The 16,809-nt window shown below is 39.9% G+C and overlaps 1 long non-coding RNA gene across 1 annotated transcript; it reads left to right on the plus strand.

Annotated features, from left to right (window-relative positions):
* Positions 1 to 7,804: 7,804 nt before the first annotated feature.
* LOC128264281 (uncharacterized) lies at positions 7,805 to 8,171 on the plus strand. Its single transcript, XR_008268705.1, has 2 exons — positions 7,805 to 7,859; positions 7,960 to 8,171. It is a non-coding gene; the product is annotated as an uncharacterized LOC128264281 (long non-coding RNA).
* The last annotated feature ends 8,638 nt before the right edge of the window (positions 8,172 to 16,809 follow it).

A 16,809-nucleotide genomic window follows, 5' to 3' on the forward strand; every position in this document is an offset into this window, starting at 1 on the left:
ATTTGATTTAAAATTTATTGTTTACTCCGGGTCGTTTTTTTCTTCTCTCTTCCTTTTTGCTATACTTTTAGCCTAGTAAGTTTTGTTCTTAACCCTAGTGAAGGCCAGTCAAAGATCTTTTATGTGGTTGGTGAAGCGGTAGCCGTCCCTCCTTTGTGACTCTGAAAATATAATAGTGAGAATATATAATATAAAATATAATAATGAGAAGGAAATATGCAATTTTTTTAAAATATGATTGCAAGTTTGTAAAACTCTTACCGATTAATGCTTCATTTGAATGTAGGACGCAAAACCTTCCCTGTCCCTAGTACCGCCATAATTAAAGTCCATTATCAAACTTGGACTTAATATCCTAATAAAAATCTAGATTTTCCGAATTCAAAATTTGAAAAAAGTGCATTACGTTGATCTCTAGTAACATTATTATTATGGTACCACTCTAATAATTTTTCACGGAGATTCGGTTTGCATTATTAAGATCATAGGTTTCATATTAAAAAAAATAGTTTGATGCACTTTTATCCGATTCGGGTTCACATAAATTTGGGCATTCATTTCCAGAATTATTATCTGTATCAAAAGTAAGAGCTCTAGCAGCCGATTGATAAAGCTCTTCCTTTTGTTTTTTCGTTAAACGGTGAATATTTGACCGCGACATTCCCGTCATTTTAAATTATATTAGTTTTGTTTATTTTGTAAAATATTTTTTTTCAATTAAACTACTACATTTTTTATTTATGTAATGTCTAATTATTTAAATTTATGTTTATTTTTCTTAAAATTTTGTTCACTTAATTTGAGTTCTTAGGGCCACCCTAATAAAACACAACGTGTATGTAGATGTAAGTCCACCCTAGGTGGAAGTAAAAGGAAGAGAGAAAAAAGAGAGCACACAAATAAACGAAACGAGTTCACAAAACAAAAAATTTAATTTTATAAAATATATATAAATTACCTTTGGTTTTGAAATAGTTTTTCTGGAATTAAACGAAAATAATATTTAAAACGCATTAATTAAATTAAAACTCAAGTCTTATTGCAGTGTACGCTCAAAAAAATAATTCTTTTTATTTGTTTGTACGCGGTCAATCACCCCCAGTTCGACTGACCTCTTGAACGTAACGAGCGAGAGAGCGCGCTCTTGTTCTCCCGCGCTACCATCGATGTCTATAAAGCCAAAAAGTGCCGAGTGTACTCCAATGCATGTATGCACTGACCAACGCTTATCAGCAATAAGTAGCACAGCAGTGTCTTTAACCACTGCAACGGTAACAACAAAAACAACAACAACAGCAGCAACGGTATCGACCAACCGTTTATTATCATCACCAGCAACTTCGCCATCGATAAACAAACCCGTAGCCAACACAAAAACGGCGTTCGCTGCGCTGCCCGAAAAATACACAATAAGCAACGAAAATAAAAGGCCGGCTGTGCAGACGGGTATGGATCGCTACATCCAAATCAAAAGAAAGCTGAGCCCCCCAAATTCTAAGCGAAAAATAACCCGTGCCAATTATAATTCAGCTGAGACTGAAACGCCCATTAATACAAACAGATTTAAAATTTTGGAAGACGCTACTGACTAAGAGGTTGGCGAAGCTACCGAAGCTGAGAAGAAGAAACCGAAGCCCCCCCCCAATATACATCCGGGAGAAAAGCTGCAATGCACTTGTTAACAAAATAATTGAGCTTATTGGAAAAGATAACTTCCATATAATTCCCCTTGTGAAGGGCAGCATACAAGAAACAAAAGTTCAAACGAAGAACCAAGACAATTACCGAGTGTTGTCTAAATATCTTAATGACAAGAAAAAGAACTTCTACACGTACCAACTTAAAAGCAGCAAGGGTCTGCAAGTTGTACTTAAAGGAATTGAATCCGATGTAACACCTGAAGAAGTAAAAAATGCACTACAAGACAAAGGTTTTAACACTAAGACAGTCTTCAATATCTTGAACAGGGATAGGAAACCGCAACCACTCTTCAAGATAGAGCCCGAACCGGAAACTAAGCCCCTTAATAGAAACGAAGTGCACCCCATATACAAACTTCAGTTCCTTCTCCACCGTAGAATCACAGTAGAGCAACCACATAAGCGCAATGGGCCGGTACAATGTACGAACTGCCAAGAATATGGCCATACAAAGTCATACTGCACACTACGCCCAGTGTGTGAAGTTTGTGGAGACCTTCATGACTCAGCACTCTGCCCAGCGAGCAAAAACGACTCCAATGTAAAAAAGTGCGGCAACTGTGGCGGCAATCATACAGCCAACTACAGAGGTTGCCCAATATACAAGGAGCTAAAAAGTCGCATCCATCAACGAGGAACCACTGCCCGCTCCCACAACGCACAGCTCACAGCATCAAAATCAAACCCTGAAGTTTTTTTTTCGACTGCACCCAGCTCCTCACTAGGACCCGTAACCCTCAACAAAAATGTGACATTTGCACGCGCTCTAAAATTAGGACTGGCTCCTCCTGTATCTAAAACTTCATTTCCACAAGCAGCATGTCTAGAACACAACATGACTCAACAACGTCAAGTTCGGAGCAGACACAAAGCAACTTTGAAGCAATGATAGTTAGCCTGCAACAAAGCCTAATGGAGTTTATGTCGTTTATGCGCACAACTATGCAAGATTTAATGCGAAACCAAAATCTTCTGATTCAAATGCTGGTCTCACAACAACCAAAATAATGACGTCCCTACGAATTTCTACGTGGAACGCTAACGGCGTCTCACAGCACAAACTTGAGTTATCTCAATTTCTACTCGACAATCACATCGATGTAATGCTACTTTCAGAAACACACCTTACAAACAGATACAATTTTCAAATAAGAGGCTACTCATTCTATGGAACAAATCATCCGGACGGTAAAGCACATGGTGGGACTGGCATTCTAATCAGAAGTCGTATTAAGCACCACTATTATAACAAAACTGCTAAAAACTATCTACAGGCCACATCTATAAGCATACAACTGATTACCGGCAACCAACTAATTCTAGCCGCCGTATACTGCCCCCCTCGTTTCAATATAACCGAATATGAGTTTTTGCAGTTCTTCAACACATTAGGTGACCATTTTATAGCAGCAGGAGACTACAATGCCAAACACACACACTGGGGTTCTCGCCTCGTGACTCCAAAAGGGAAGCAGCTTTACAATGCAATCATAAAATCCAACAACAAGCTTGACTATGTCTCTTCTGGTAGACCAACATACTGGCCGACAGACCCAAAGAAACTACCCGATCTTATTGACTTAGCGATAACCAAAAATATTCCCAAAAATCTTATAAGCGCCGAATGCCTTTCGGATCTTTCATCTGATCACTCGCCGGTCTTATTTCATCTTCTCCAACAACCAGGAACATTAGAACCTGACCTCACAAAAAACCAACTGGCTCAAGTTTAGAAAATATATTAGCTCACATATTGAGCTATGTTCTCGCCTCAACGACGAAGCTGACATAGACAGCTTTGTACTCGTCACTGCGGCTCGAGTTTCCACACCCCAAACCTCAAATATTCAATGCAAGCAAAAGAAGACAAATCTACAAATCGAACAGCTTGTCCTAGAAAAGCGGCGCTTACGTCGGGAGTGGCAATTCTTTAGATCGCCATCTGCTAGGCAGAACTTGAAATACGCCTCACGGCAACTAACTAAAGCTCTAAAACAAGAAGAATCATATGCCCAGCGCCGTTATATAGAGCAACTGTCATCAACTTGCTCAAAACACTCACTTTGGAGAGCCCACCCATCTCTTAGCTCACCGAAAGAAACCGTGATGCCTATTAGAAACCCCTCAGGCGGCTGGGCGCGCAGCGATAAAGATAGAGCCAGCACATTCGCCGACCACCTTAAAAATGTCTTTCAACCAAATCCTGCCACCAATGCATTCACTCTGCCGACTTTTGCATATGACACCCAGCTTCACCATGAGCCAATCGAGTTTCGCCCATTGGAAATCGTTAGCATCATCAAAAACCATATGAACCCGAAAAAATCTCCAGGCTGCGACCTCATTACCCCTAAAATGATCACGGAGCTTCCATATTGTGCCGTTCGCACCATTACACATCTCTTCAATGCCATCGCTAAACATGGCCACTTTCCAAAAAGATGGAAAAAGTCAATTATTATAATGATTTCGAAGCCAGGAAAAGACCCCACAATCCCCACATCGTACAGACCTATAAGCCTACTATCATGCTTATCTAAACTCTTTGAAAAATGCATATTGACTCGGATAAACACATATCTACGAATCCAGAATGGAATTCCATCACAACAATTCGGATTTCGAGAAAAACACGGAACGATTGAGCAGGTCAACCGAATAACATCAGAAATTCGAAACGCGTTCGAAAAACGTGAGTACTGCACCGCCATATTTCTGGACGTCTCTCAAGCGTTTGATAGAGTTTGGCTAGAAGGCCTAATGTACAAGATCAAGACAATGCTTCCCAGCAACACTCACAAACTTTTAGAGTCTTATCTACACGACAGAAAATTTGCTGTGAGATGTAACACTGCCATATCTGACGATTTTTCTATTTTGGCTGGAGTCCCCCAAGGTAGCGTGCTCGGGCCAACATTATATGTCCTCTACACAGCAGACATCCCGACAAGCAGTCGACTGACAACATCTACTTTTGCTGATGATACAGCTATACTCAGCCGTTCAAAATGTCCAATACAAGCAACTGCGCAACTAGCTCTTCACTTGGCCGACGTTGAAAAATGGCTATATGATTGGCGAATTAAAGTAAATGAACAAAAATGCAAGCACGTTACTTTCACCCTGAATAGGCAAAACTGCCCACCCCTCACATTAAATAACACCCTGCTTCCGCAATCAAACGAAGTAACGTATCTAGGAGTACATCTCGACAGAAGACTCACATGGCGCCGGCACATTGAAGCCAAAAGAACACACTTAAAGTTGAAAGCCAGTAGCCTACACTGGCTCATCAACGCTCGATCTTCCCTTAGCTTAGACTACAAAGTCCTGCTGTACAATTCAGTACTAAAGCCTATATGGACGTACGGCTCCCAGTTATGGGGGTATGCTAGCAATAGCAACATCGACATAATCCAGAGGGCTCAATCAAAAATCCTGAGAACGATCACCGGGGTACGTTCGCAACGAAAACATACATCGTGACTTGAACATCCCACCAGTCAAAGCAGTTATCGCAGAACAAAAGGATAAGTACCTCACCAAGCTATCTTTGCACCCCAACCACCTTGCAAGAGGTCTAACAAGGTTGTGCAACCAATCCCGTCTTCGTCGCAAATTACAGTCCACTGTTAGTTAATGTTTAACTTTTAAGATTCGAAAACTTATTGTTAGTCTCAAAGCTAAGAGAAGATTCAATAAATAAAGCAAAGTTAAAAAAAAATAAAAAAAAAATTTGTTTGATTAACAGCCACACACAGTTTTAGGAACAATTTGTTAACATATGTTTTGACCGTACACTGTTTTTAATACTGTTAATAAGTGTTTATAAATTTAATATTTTTTTTGGCACAGGTACACATCACTTATTGTTTTAATTAATCCATTGTTTGGCTCATGTTATTTTATTAACAGTATTGGAACTCCTATTTAGTTTGTTTATATCAACATACCTACTTGAAAATTAAAACCGCAAAGAATATATTAATTTCACAAATCACAGAGGCACCAGCTATTTCAAATGAAAATCAAAATGCAAGTGGCGAGAAATGCAAAAGAAACGAAAAAGACCGCGCGCATTTTTGCATTTTCCCTTTTTTTCTTGTCGTTTGCTTTTTAGAGTACCGTTTTGTCCGGTTACTCCTTGTGAATACAGTGGCGGAGGAAACTATAGCGCCGGCAATGTAAAATAATAATTTAAAACAAAATCACGCTTTGAAAAAAAATCATGTAATCGTGTATATATTATTACCTTAAATTAAAATATATAAAAAACTGATTCAAATTAATAATTTTCTAATACAATATAAAATATATTAAATATTATTATTAATAAAATTAAATATTAATATTTTTTACAGGCTTTACAGGCTTTTTTATGCATTATAGTAGAAGGGACGATTTCACAAATACTCTTTAGAATGCATAAACAATGCTTCTTTATAGCTTCTTACATTCTTTTTCACTTGCAAAGCATGCATGAAAGAAAGGTCTTTTTCGTTTCTTTTGCATTTCTCGCCACTTGCATTTTTATTTTCAATTGAAATAGCTGGTGCCTCTGTGATTTGTGAAATTAATATATTCTTTGCGGTTTTAATTTTCAAGTAAGGAGTTCCAATACTGTTAATAAAATAACATGAACCAAACACTGGATAAATTTAAACAATAAGTGATGTGTATCTGTGCCAAAAATATATTAAATGTATAAACACTTATTAACAATCTTATGTACAGTGTACGATCATAACAAATACTAATAATGTGAACGAAAAAACATGAACAAAAACTGGTTTTATTTAAAAACATGTAAAGTCTACCTGTGCCAAAAAAATATTAAATTTATAAACACTTATTAACAGTCTTAAAAACAGTGTTCGGTCAAAACAATTGTAAACAAATTGTTCCTAAAATCGTGTGTGGCTGTTAATCAAACAATAAAAAGAATTATTTTTTTGAGCGTACACTGCAATAAGACTTGAGTTTTATTTTATAATAAATACCTATCCATAAATTGTGCTAAATTAATTAATGCGTTTTAAATATTATTTTCGTTTAATTGCAGAAAAACTATTTCAATAAAAATTTATATATATTTCAAAAATTTAAATTTTTTGTTTTGTGAACTCGTTTTGTTTATTTGTGTGCTCTCTTTTTTCTCTATTCATTTTACTTCTACCTAGGGTGGACTTACATCTACATACAAGTAGTGTTTTTTAGGGTGGACCTAAGAACACAAATTAAGTGAACAAAAATGTAAGAAAAATAAACATAAATTTAAATAATTAGACATTACATAATTAAAAAATTTAATTGAAAAAAGATGTTTTACAAAATAAACACATATGATACCTATGAATCTCCTATACTGGGCAGCCGAAACAGGCTGGCCCTCAGATGGATTCCGGGACATAAGGATATATCCGGAAATAAACTTGCCGATAAAATGGCAAAACTAGGAGCCGAACAGCCCCTGGTAGGCCCAGAGCCCTACTGTGGCATAGGGAGGCACACTATAAAAGAATACCTTAGGAAAGTGGAAGGCGCCATGAGACAAGAACACTGGAGAAATACCCCAGGCCTAAGGCAAGCCAAAACTCAAATAAATAACTATAACAAGAAGAGGTTCAAGGAACTTATTCAACTGGGGAAAAATTCACTTAGGATTGCTACCGGATTACTAACCGGGCACTGTAGACTGAAAAGTCACCTAGGTAAGATGGGAATAACCAGCAGTAGAACTTGCAGATTCTGCGACAAAGAGGACGAAACCTCTAGACAAATCATTGCAGACTGTCCGGCGTTAGCAAGTATAAGATGTAAAATCTTAGGAACCAGAACTCTTACACCTGAGCTCCTAGGAAGAATCAACCCACTAAAACTCCTCGACTTTATTCGAGGAAGCGGGTTGATATCTGAGCTGTAGGCTCTGAATGGGGGTACAATAGATCTTATAGGTCGCGGTACACTGGACACCCCGATATTAATAATAATAATAATAATATGAATCTCCTTGAAAAATTATTAGAATGGTACCATAATAATAATGTTACAAGAGATCAGAGATCTTAAGTCCAAGTTTGATAATTGAGCTAAATTATGACGGTACTAGGGACAGGGAAGGTTTTTCGTCCTACATTCATTTAAATGAAACATTATTCGGTAAGTGTTTTACAAACTTACAATCTTATTTTAATAAAATTACATATTTCCTTCTCATTATTATATTTTATATTATATTTTCTCATTATTATATTTTCAGAGTCACAAAGAAGAGACGGTTACCGCTTCACAGACCATATTAAAGACCTTCGACTGGCCTTCACTAGGGCCAAAAATAAAACTTATAAGGCTAAAAGTATGGCCAAAAAGATGAGAGAGGACGAAAACGGCCAGGAGTAATACAATAAGTTTTAAAGCATGTTTATATTAAAAAAAAATTAAATAAATAAAAATTGGAATTGAAAAAAGAAACGGTTCCCAATAGCTTTTTTGGGAACGATAATATTTGCATTCTTGGGTAAGACTATTAAAATGCATGTTTTGGAATCATTCTGAATGTGTTCTTGTGGAACAGATGATCGATACTGTACACGTGGCCTTGTTAGCTTCGAAAACAAAAGTCGCTATTCTAAATTCAATTTCGATTTCACGTAGGGAACTACGGCCGCAATTGCAGGAGTGCGTGTGGCAAAATATGAACACATCGTTCCAAAGGCCAAAGTTTTTTTTAAAGCCTCAACATGAAAGGCCGAAATTTAATTGCGATATTTTTGAACTCGACTGTTCTTAATGTAAATGAAAAATACTTTTCTGGATAACCTACTGCTAAAAATAAAGTGAAACGTTCATACGATATGAACCTTTACGAGGATGCCAAAATACTACCAAGAAAAAGCTATATAACATTTTTGGTTGTCAAGAACATGTGTCATGAAACTGTTCCAAAACTAAGCGCCCTTTATAAGTCGGTACGCAGATCATGTCCAAATGCAAGAGAGGTGCTGCAGTTCCAGAGCCTCCACAAATGGCTCCAATACCGGCAGCAAGGTTTTCCAGCTACTATAAACGCTTCACATGCATTAAACAACTCCTGTTGGCAGACATAAGGAAAAAAACGGGGAAGCCAAGCAATAGTTTACCCAATTAAAATATTTTTTCAAAAATGTTGATTGTTTTCGCAGAACATTTTGCCAAAACAGTGCAAGCTTCTTACAAATATAGTTAATTCATAAAAAAATTTTAAGACACTCTTAATTTAAAAACAATTAGAATAAATATATTGCTGCCTATTATGTATTATGTATTATGTATTATGTATTATGGGTCTATTTTGATTGCTCTCTCATCTGAGTTGATTGCTCTCTCATCTAAGCGCAATCGTTCCTATGAAATCTATAGGATATTGTGGAACAATCTGGCCAATTTTTTTAACCAATTTTTAAAATCATTTTTTTCAATTTTTGGTAAAAGTTGTTTAGTAATATCACATCTTGAAGTATTTATAGCCGCGGCTCCATACAAGCCCGACAATGGGTCGAAAAGTTACCGTGTTTACCGCTAGGGACGGCCAAGTTTGAAGCGTTTCTATACCAACAAGCCGAGGCATCATGGAGGGACCTGCCACTAAAATAGGATATCAGTACAGAAGTTGGCAAATGATGATGAGGAGTGGATCATGTACGGAATTGTTGTTACCAAAATTAGATTTTAGTTTTTTAATTTATGTTTTCTTGCAACAGTAAATTAAGGGCCTAGATGGTTTGCTTCATTGCGTCCGTGTCTAGAGGCAGTTTTCTTTTTACATAGGTTTTGTATAGGCAGATAGAGATAAGGACAAAGTGCGTCAAAGTGCATCATTCTATAAAATTTTGATTTTTACCGATGTTTTTTCGATGTTTATTATATTCTATCGTGGGAAACTATCAACACTAACGACCGAAAACAACAACAAAAATAGGTAAAAAAAGACGGGAGGATTTTCCTTGACAAAACAAAACAAAGAACAGCTGTCAAGACGCAATGAAGCACGTCTGTCAAATGTAACAGCCTATTCTGCTTCATTGCGTCTAATCCGAAATCGATAGGAGACGTGCGTGAGTATAACTTGGCTATAAGTTGATAATGTATCGGGAAAGAAGTCATCGATTAATTGCCGACACTAGGAGGTTATTCGGAAAAGAAAAACAAGAAGCAATTTTTTTCCGCTTGCTTATATTCCTTAACTGTGAATTTTATAATAAATTGTTTAAAAATAAAATGAAAATTAATAAAAACACGGAAATTCTCCGGTAAGACGCATCATTGTATTATTTTTACTGAGACATTTTCTTTTCACTCTTTAAACCTAGTATTCAGATCAGAAAACCGTTTCGCTAGGGGAAAACTTTATTGTTTCAAGAGTGACCAAAGTTGCGTGAGTTCATCGGAACTGGAAGTGCTACGGTCTTAATGTCGTATTATTTATTTTCTATATGTATAAATTAGTTTAATTTTTGATCCGGTGGGTGATGAGTGCCGTCGGTATCAGGAAGTTCCTTTTCTTCCTCTCAGGCGAACGGTATGTCCGCTGTTGATTGCTGGCCGGCTGGCCGAAGGTGTCCCAATGCTTAATTATGATGATTACGTTGGAGGGGTGATTGCCCCTCTTACCTGCTGATCTATGGACTCAGACAGTGAATAAATTATACGCAGTTAACGACTGTTGGTCGGAGTTGAGTTTACGAGCGATGGCTTTTTATTATTTGAATGTCAAATCAGAACTAAAACTTAAAGCTAACATAATTGAACTTCATAGCGGCCACTCCAATGGGCAGTGCTTGCCGGCTATGCACGAGCATCCGGCCAGACGCTGTGTCAGCAGTTTGGCCGGCGCGATGTTTACGTAAACTGTGGTCAACAACTTTGGTTTTGCTGGCCACAGTTAACTACTCCCCCTTTTAAGTTAAGGCCGCCCTCGGCCGATCCTAAATTCGCAATCACTTCTTTTATTTGGATGACAGATCTTTTTGCCCTACTAAGGCGCTGGTAAGTAAGACCAATGCAGATGAGCGCACAGCACATTGTTCCTACAATAATTGCTGCGAGATGCATTTGGTTGTCGTCAATCTCGTCTCGGAACTCCTTGATAAACTCCAAGTTTCGTTCACTCAAGCGGTGAAGGTACGGGAGGCTGAGAACATCTTGGTGGGCAGTGATGTTCAACAGAGGGGAGCTGGCTGCCCCTGGAGTTATCTTCTGGGCGTTAGCGTGATTGATGAAGAGGGTTTCATTTATCATGGCCTGTTTATCGAAGGTGATGAGGTGAGTGCCATGTATCCAGACTTCTGTCCCATTATCCACTCGAACATTGGCAGACCTGTCGTTGATGATTACGATCCCTTAGTCCACATATGTGATTGGGTGCAGGTAGCTCTGTTGTGTTTGGCAATGCGCCATCCCACCAGCATGCAGTTCTTTGGCGCATGAACTCTCTGCCAAACGGCAGAATGTGGCTCCCGGTGACACGGAGCAGTTTTTAATGGCGTGAATTTCTCCGCCGCATTCCGCTATAATGTTGTCTGTTATCTGCAGCATTGTCTCACCACGAGCGACTGGAAAAATAGTTTTTTTTTTGAATGCTAATTTTATTTTAGGAAATTTTATGATAAAATTTAACACGTTAAAGGACTGCAGAACCTTCACGGACGAAACGGGCAAAAGATCCCCTATGGGAGTGTTGGTTGGTTCCTCAAGCAAAACTGATTTTAAGTCTTCGTGGTCTAAAATGTTTGGACTAACAATATTAATTTTGACAAGGGTTATTGCAAGCATTAAATTCTGTAATTTCATCATCAACATTCTGTTTCTAGCAAGTAGTGTCTCATATAGGTGTCCAGTGTCTACTTGTGAATTTTTGGCGGATCTCAGAATTTGATTAACGGTCGATGTTAGCTGATTAATTTGATTTTGAATTTTAGTGTTTATTTGAATTTGCCTATTGCTTGACTCAACTAACTTCATTTCGGTGAATCTGATTTTCTCTAAATCACCGGCGTCCGGTGTCCCTGCTACGACCTTTAGCGCTGACCCTAAGAAATCTAGACTCCTAGCTACTCGATGATGAATGCCCAACGACTCTAGCAAGTCCTGGAGGTGGGCGGTATCTACGCTTAGAAGCTTTTTCATGTGGGATAGTGGAAACATGTTTATCATGTTGTCTGTTTCTTCCACCACGCGCGCATACTCCGAGAGGTTCGCTGTGTGAGTGACAAACGCGAACTCTATCCACACTAGTATTTGGCCGTCAACGATGGGGATATACTTGGCCTGGGAATAATCAGTTATGTAAGCCGACGCCAAGGATAGGAAAAAATAAGGTATGAGTCCGAACCTGTGGAATTGAACTTTAGCTATTTTTTTGTTCATCGAGAGGTATCCCACCATCAATAAAATAAACTTTAACTAAAAGGCATGCCGGTGGCAATGAAACTTATGGCTAGTACGAATTTGCGCCAAGTGGCTTAAAAGTGTAATAAAAATGGTTAAAGAAGGACATTATCTGATTGTACTATTTAAGATTGTCCTTGTGGACCACCCTCCCCTTAATGAGGACCGTGGTCCCCAGGTCCGCTTCTACAGTTTTTCTCCTCGCACAAGGGTGTAAGTTTATTTCCTAGCCTTTTGTTGGACTTTACGAAAACTTTTTCTCCAACTTCGAAGACCCTATTCTGCCGAGTCGCGTTCTCCCTGTTTCTTAGCGCGTCCTGTGCGTTTTTTATCTTTTCCCGGACTTCTGTTTGTAAGTCGTCCGAGTTCGCCTGCACCACATAAGCTGGTCTTTTGTCAATGACCGTGTGGATTGATTTGTTGTACCTGGTAGTGGCTAATAGAATTATTTCCACGGTGTCGGTTATTCCGGTGTCGATTTTTAAACATCGTCTGAGTTCCGATAGGGTACTATGGAACCGCTCTACCTGCCCGTTTGAAACACTATGTAGAGGCGGTGCATTTGCAATGCTAACGCCAAAATGATTATTGAGCAAGGTTGAGATTGTCTGCGACTTCAACGACGGTTCGTTGTCGCAATAGATTACTCTAGCTTTTGGAAAATAATTCATCAGCTGAAGTAAAGCTGGTTTAAGATCCTCAATGGTCCTTGAGTGGACGTGTTGCACGACAGCAAATTTCGAGAATTTGTCGATGCAAGTGAGAAAATATTTCCTGTCGGTGGAGTATATGTCTATGTGCAATATTTCTCCTATATGAGAGGGGATTGGTGTCTCACCCAGCTCCTGTTTTTTTGGATGTCTGTCGTATTTGGCTCTCGCGCATGTCTTACAGTTTGAGACGATTTCGCTGGCCAATTTTGCCATCTTCGGGAAGTAGTACTCGGAGAGCACTTGCTTCACATTTTCCTGGGCCGATTTATGGGTCCTATTATGCTCAGCTGTGATAATTTCTCGTCTCTCATCAACTGCAAAAATGTCTGTTACTCGGTTTTTGCAGTGCCAGAATTTTGTTACTGGAAATTGTCGAACCAGTTGGTCCTGTATCATGGCCAACGCGTTTACGCCATTAGGAACGATAATATCTGCGATTTCTCTGAGCAATGATTCTTTGCAAGAGAAGCTAACTAAGAGACGCCTTTTGTTCCCAAACAGTATGAAGCTGCGTTTCAATGGGGAGCGCGCCTCTTCGAGAACCAATTGGTTCTGGAAGCAATTCAGTGGTTTGTCCGTAAAATCAATGGTGTGGGTCAGGGAGAGTTCGCTGTGTATCGTGGCTATGCATGATTCAGCTTCCTGCTCATCCATGGTATTGAGTTGTTGTCTGGACAGCGCGTCCGCGACCAAGTTCTCTTTGCCAGGCTTATAAAAAATACGCGCACCTGACTCATCGATGCGCGCCTTCCACCTCTTGATTTTAGCGTTCGGATTTGACTCCGAGACCGCAAAGGTCAAGGGCTGATGATCAGTAAAGATATTTATGTCTTTTACTGCGTACAGATAGTGCCGTAATTTGGCTAATGCCCAAATAATAGCTAACAATTCCCTTTCATTTGTAGCATAATTTCGCTGTGTATCGTGGCTATGCATGATTCAGCTTCCTGCTCATCCATGGTATTGAGTTGTTGTCTGGACAGCGCGTCCGCGACCAAGTTCTCTTTGCCAGGCTTATAAAAAATACGCGCACCTGACTCATCGATGCGCGCCTTCCACCTCTTGATTTTAGCGTTCGGATTTGACTCCGAGACCGCAAAGGTCAAGGGCTGATGATCAGTAAAGATATTTATGTCTTTTACTGCGTACAGATAGTGCCGTAATTTGGCTAATGCCCAAATAATAGCTAACAATTCCCTTTCATTTGTAGCATAATTTCTTTCCCTGTCTTTCAATGTCCTTGAGATTATTGTGATAGGACGACCCTCTTGGGACAATACCGCGCCAATGCCATAGGCCGATGCATCTGTCGTTAGATCAAATGCTTTTTTAAAGTCGGGGTATCTTAGCATGACGTCTTCAGATGCCAAGATATTTCGCAGCTTCTGAAACGCTTGTTGCTGCGCCTCAGAGAACTGGACCGAAATGTTCCGTGACCTATGTATACTAACCGTTCCGTTTTCCCCTTTCAAGATTTCCAAAATGGGTCCCTTATGAAACATCTGTAGTAGCTCGCCAGGCAAAGGAATGATCTGACTTCAAACACGGATTTTGGTTCCGGGAAGTCTTTAATGGCTTTGACCTTCTCTGGGTCAGTTGTTGCACCATTGCTGGTGACTATGAATCCCAAGAAGCCTACGGTTTTTTTTAAGAAGCGTGATTTTTCTACAGACACCCTCATGTTTGCTTCGTAGAGGGTCTTTAGAACCCAATCTACGTGTGTGACATGTGATTCTTCATTTTCAGAAAAAATAATCACATCATCCACGTATACGTGACAAAATTTGCCGATTTGCTCTCGCAAAATGTCGTCGATTGTCCTTTGAAAAATTCTGGCAGCATTTTTCAGACCAAAAGGGAGTCTGCGAAATTCATATTTCCCTCCGTTTACCGAAAATGAAGTTTTTTCGCGATCACGCTCTGCGAGCATGATCTGGTGGTATCCTGACTTAAGGTCCAAAGTTGTAAAATATTTGGCCTTGCCTAGGTTTCCCAATATCATGGAGATATTTGGCATGGGGTACTTGTCAGGTACCGTTCTTTCATTTAGCTTGCGAAAGTCAATTATTAGTCGCATGTTTTTGTTGCCCATTTCATCAGTGCCCTTCTTGTCCACTACCCATATTGGGTTGTTGTACGGAGACACTGATTTTTGGATTATGCCCAATAGATTTTGGATTTCCTTGTTAACAAAATCGGCCGCACCCATGGGGTACGGATACAGTTTTGCATAAATAGGTTCTTCATCCATTGTTCTTATTGTGGCTACTACCGAAGTGTTATATGGTAGTGCCTCATTGGGGTCTGCAAATGCCCTTTTTCTGCTTTTAAGCATTTTTATAAAGGCATCTTTGATTGCAGGGGGTGCATCAGAGCAATCTACGTTAATAAAATTGACATCAGCACAGGTATGGAAGGAAATTTCTTCGACTTCCGTACCCCATTTAAGACTCCCAGATTTTAAGCAAAGCGATGCCCCAGCCTGTGTTAACAGGTCGAGGCCGATTATCCCATCTAACGTTGATAGGTCCGACAGAATAAAGAATGTTGCTTTTATATTGAAAATTGAGACAAGGCATTTCTGTGTTATTTTGTGTTGCGCAATGGATTGAATGAATATTGAAAGGGGCTTCTACCGGGCGGACGCCTTTTAGCCCCTTGTAAGGTCTAATAAAGTTTTTAGACGCGCCCGTGTCTATGAGGAATTTCATGGAAGCCCCCTCTACTCTTCGTCTGAGGACGGGTAGCAGGGATTTCCCCCTAAAAAATTGATGGCATCCGAATCATAATCTTCAATGGCATCGTCATCAACTTTTGCCGCTGCACTGGAGGCTGCGCTAGAAAAATTTTTGTCGACTTGCTCGCTCATTGAGCGACATGATTAACTCTTTGTCTTTTAATAGGGCCTGAACGGCCGGACGTAGCCGGTCTCCCGTTTTGGTAAGCCTGTGCTTGGGTCGGTTGTACAAATTTAGAAATGGATGAGTCAACAACCATTGGCTCCGGAGTATTATTTTGCGGTGCAGAATGCACTTGGGCCGTATGTGGTTTGCTAAAGTGCGGGTTTTTACCGGCACCAAACTGCTGATTAGGCTGCGGGAAAGGCTTGTCCTGTTGACGATCTTGTGGCTTTGGATTTTGCCGACGATCTTTGTCCTCCTGGCTTCTTGCAAACGTAGTTGCGAAAATATACCTTTCGTGGTTCGATTCCACATCTTGTGCCAGGGCCAAGGCCGATGGCATGTCTTTCGGCTTTGCCGAGAAGAGCACATCCGTGAGGTTTCGCTTGAGGCCTGAAATGAACACGCGTAAAGCGTCGTCGCGGAATTTGGCGCACAAAATTGTTGCCATTGACGTGTCATACGACATATTGACTTTATTTGTCAATAAGGTAAGTTTTTTCTCAACCTCATCGTAATACTGTAGAAGGGTCATGCCATTCTGTCTTAGGGTTCCCAGCTCTTGTTCAATGACATGCATTGGTCGCTTGTCACTGAACGTGCAGTCAAGACGACTTATTATCGCGTCGAAATTTAGTAGCGTCGGCAGGGCCCCTAATCTTACTTCTAATGGTGATAACTGCCTGGTAGTGGCGCGAGCTACCATCATACCGTCTGAAAATATGGTAAGCGGCACCCGCAAATTCGGGCAAGCATTTTACAGCATCTAAAGGTTCGCTACATTGTATATTATCATCTATTTGAATAGCCGTGTATGTTTTTATTTCTGCGGCCGTTGCTGGTGAAGTATTTATTGCTACCAGCCAACTCCTCGATTTGTTGTCTTAACCCCTGCTCTCTTATGTGGTTCTGAGCGGCCTGTTCTGTTAGGGCATTATTAACCGCTGCCTGTATAACGGACCTAAGTTGCTCGGGATCCATGACGTCTGTAGGAGGGACGGTTGGCTTGCGTTTTGGGGTTGAGGCGTGGACTTGCCCTATACTCTCTGTTCCTATATTGGAGAAACGGAT

The sequence above is a fragment of the Drosophila gunungcola genome, unplaced genomic scaffold (genome assembly GCF_025200985.1).
Source record: "Drosophila gunungcola strain Sukarami unplaced genomic scaffold, Dgunungcola_SK_2 000063F, whole genome shotgun sequence".
Taxonomy (NCBI): Eukaryota; Metazoa; Arthropoda; class Insecta; order Diptera; family Drosophilidae; genus Drosophila; species Drosophila gunungcola.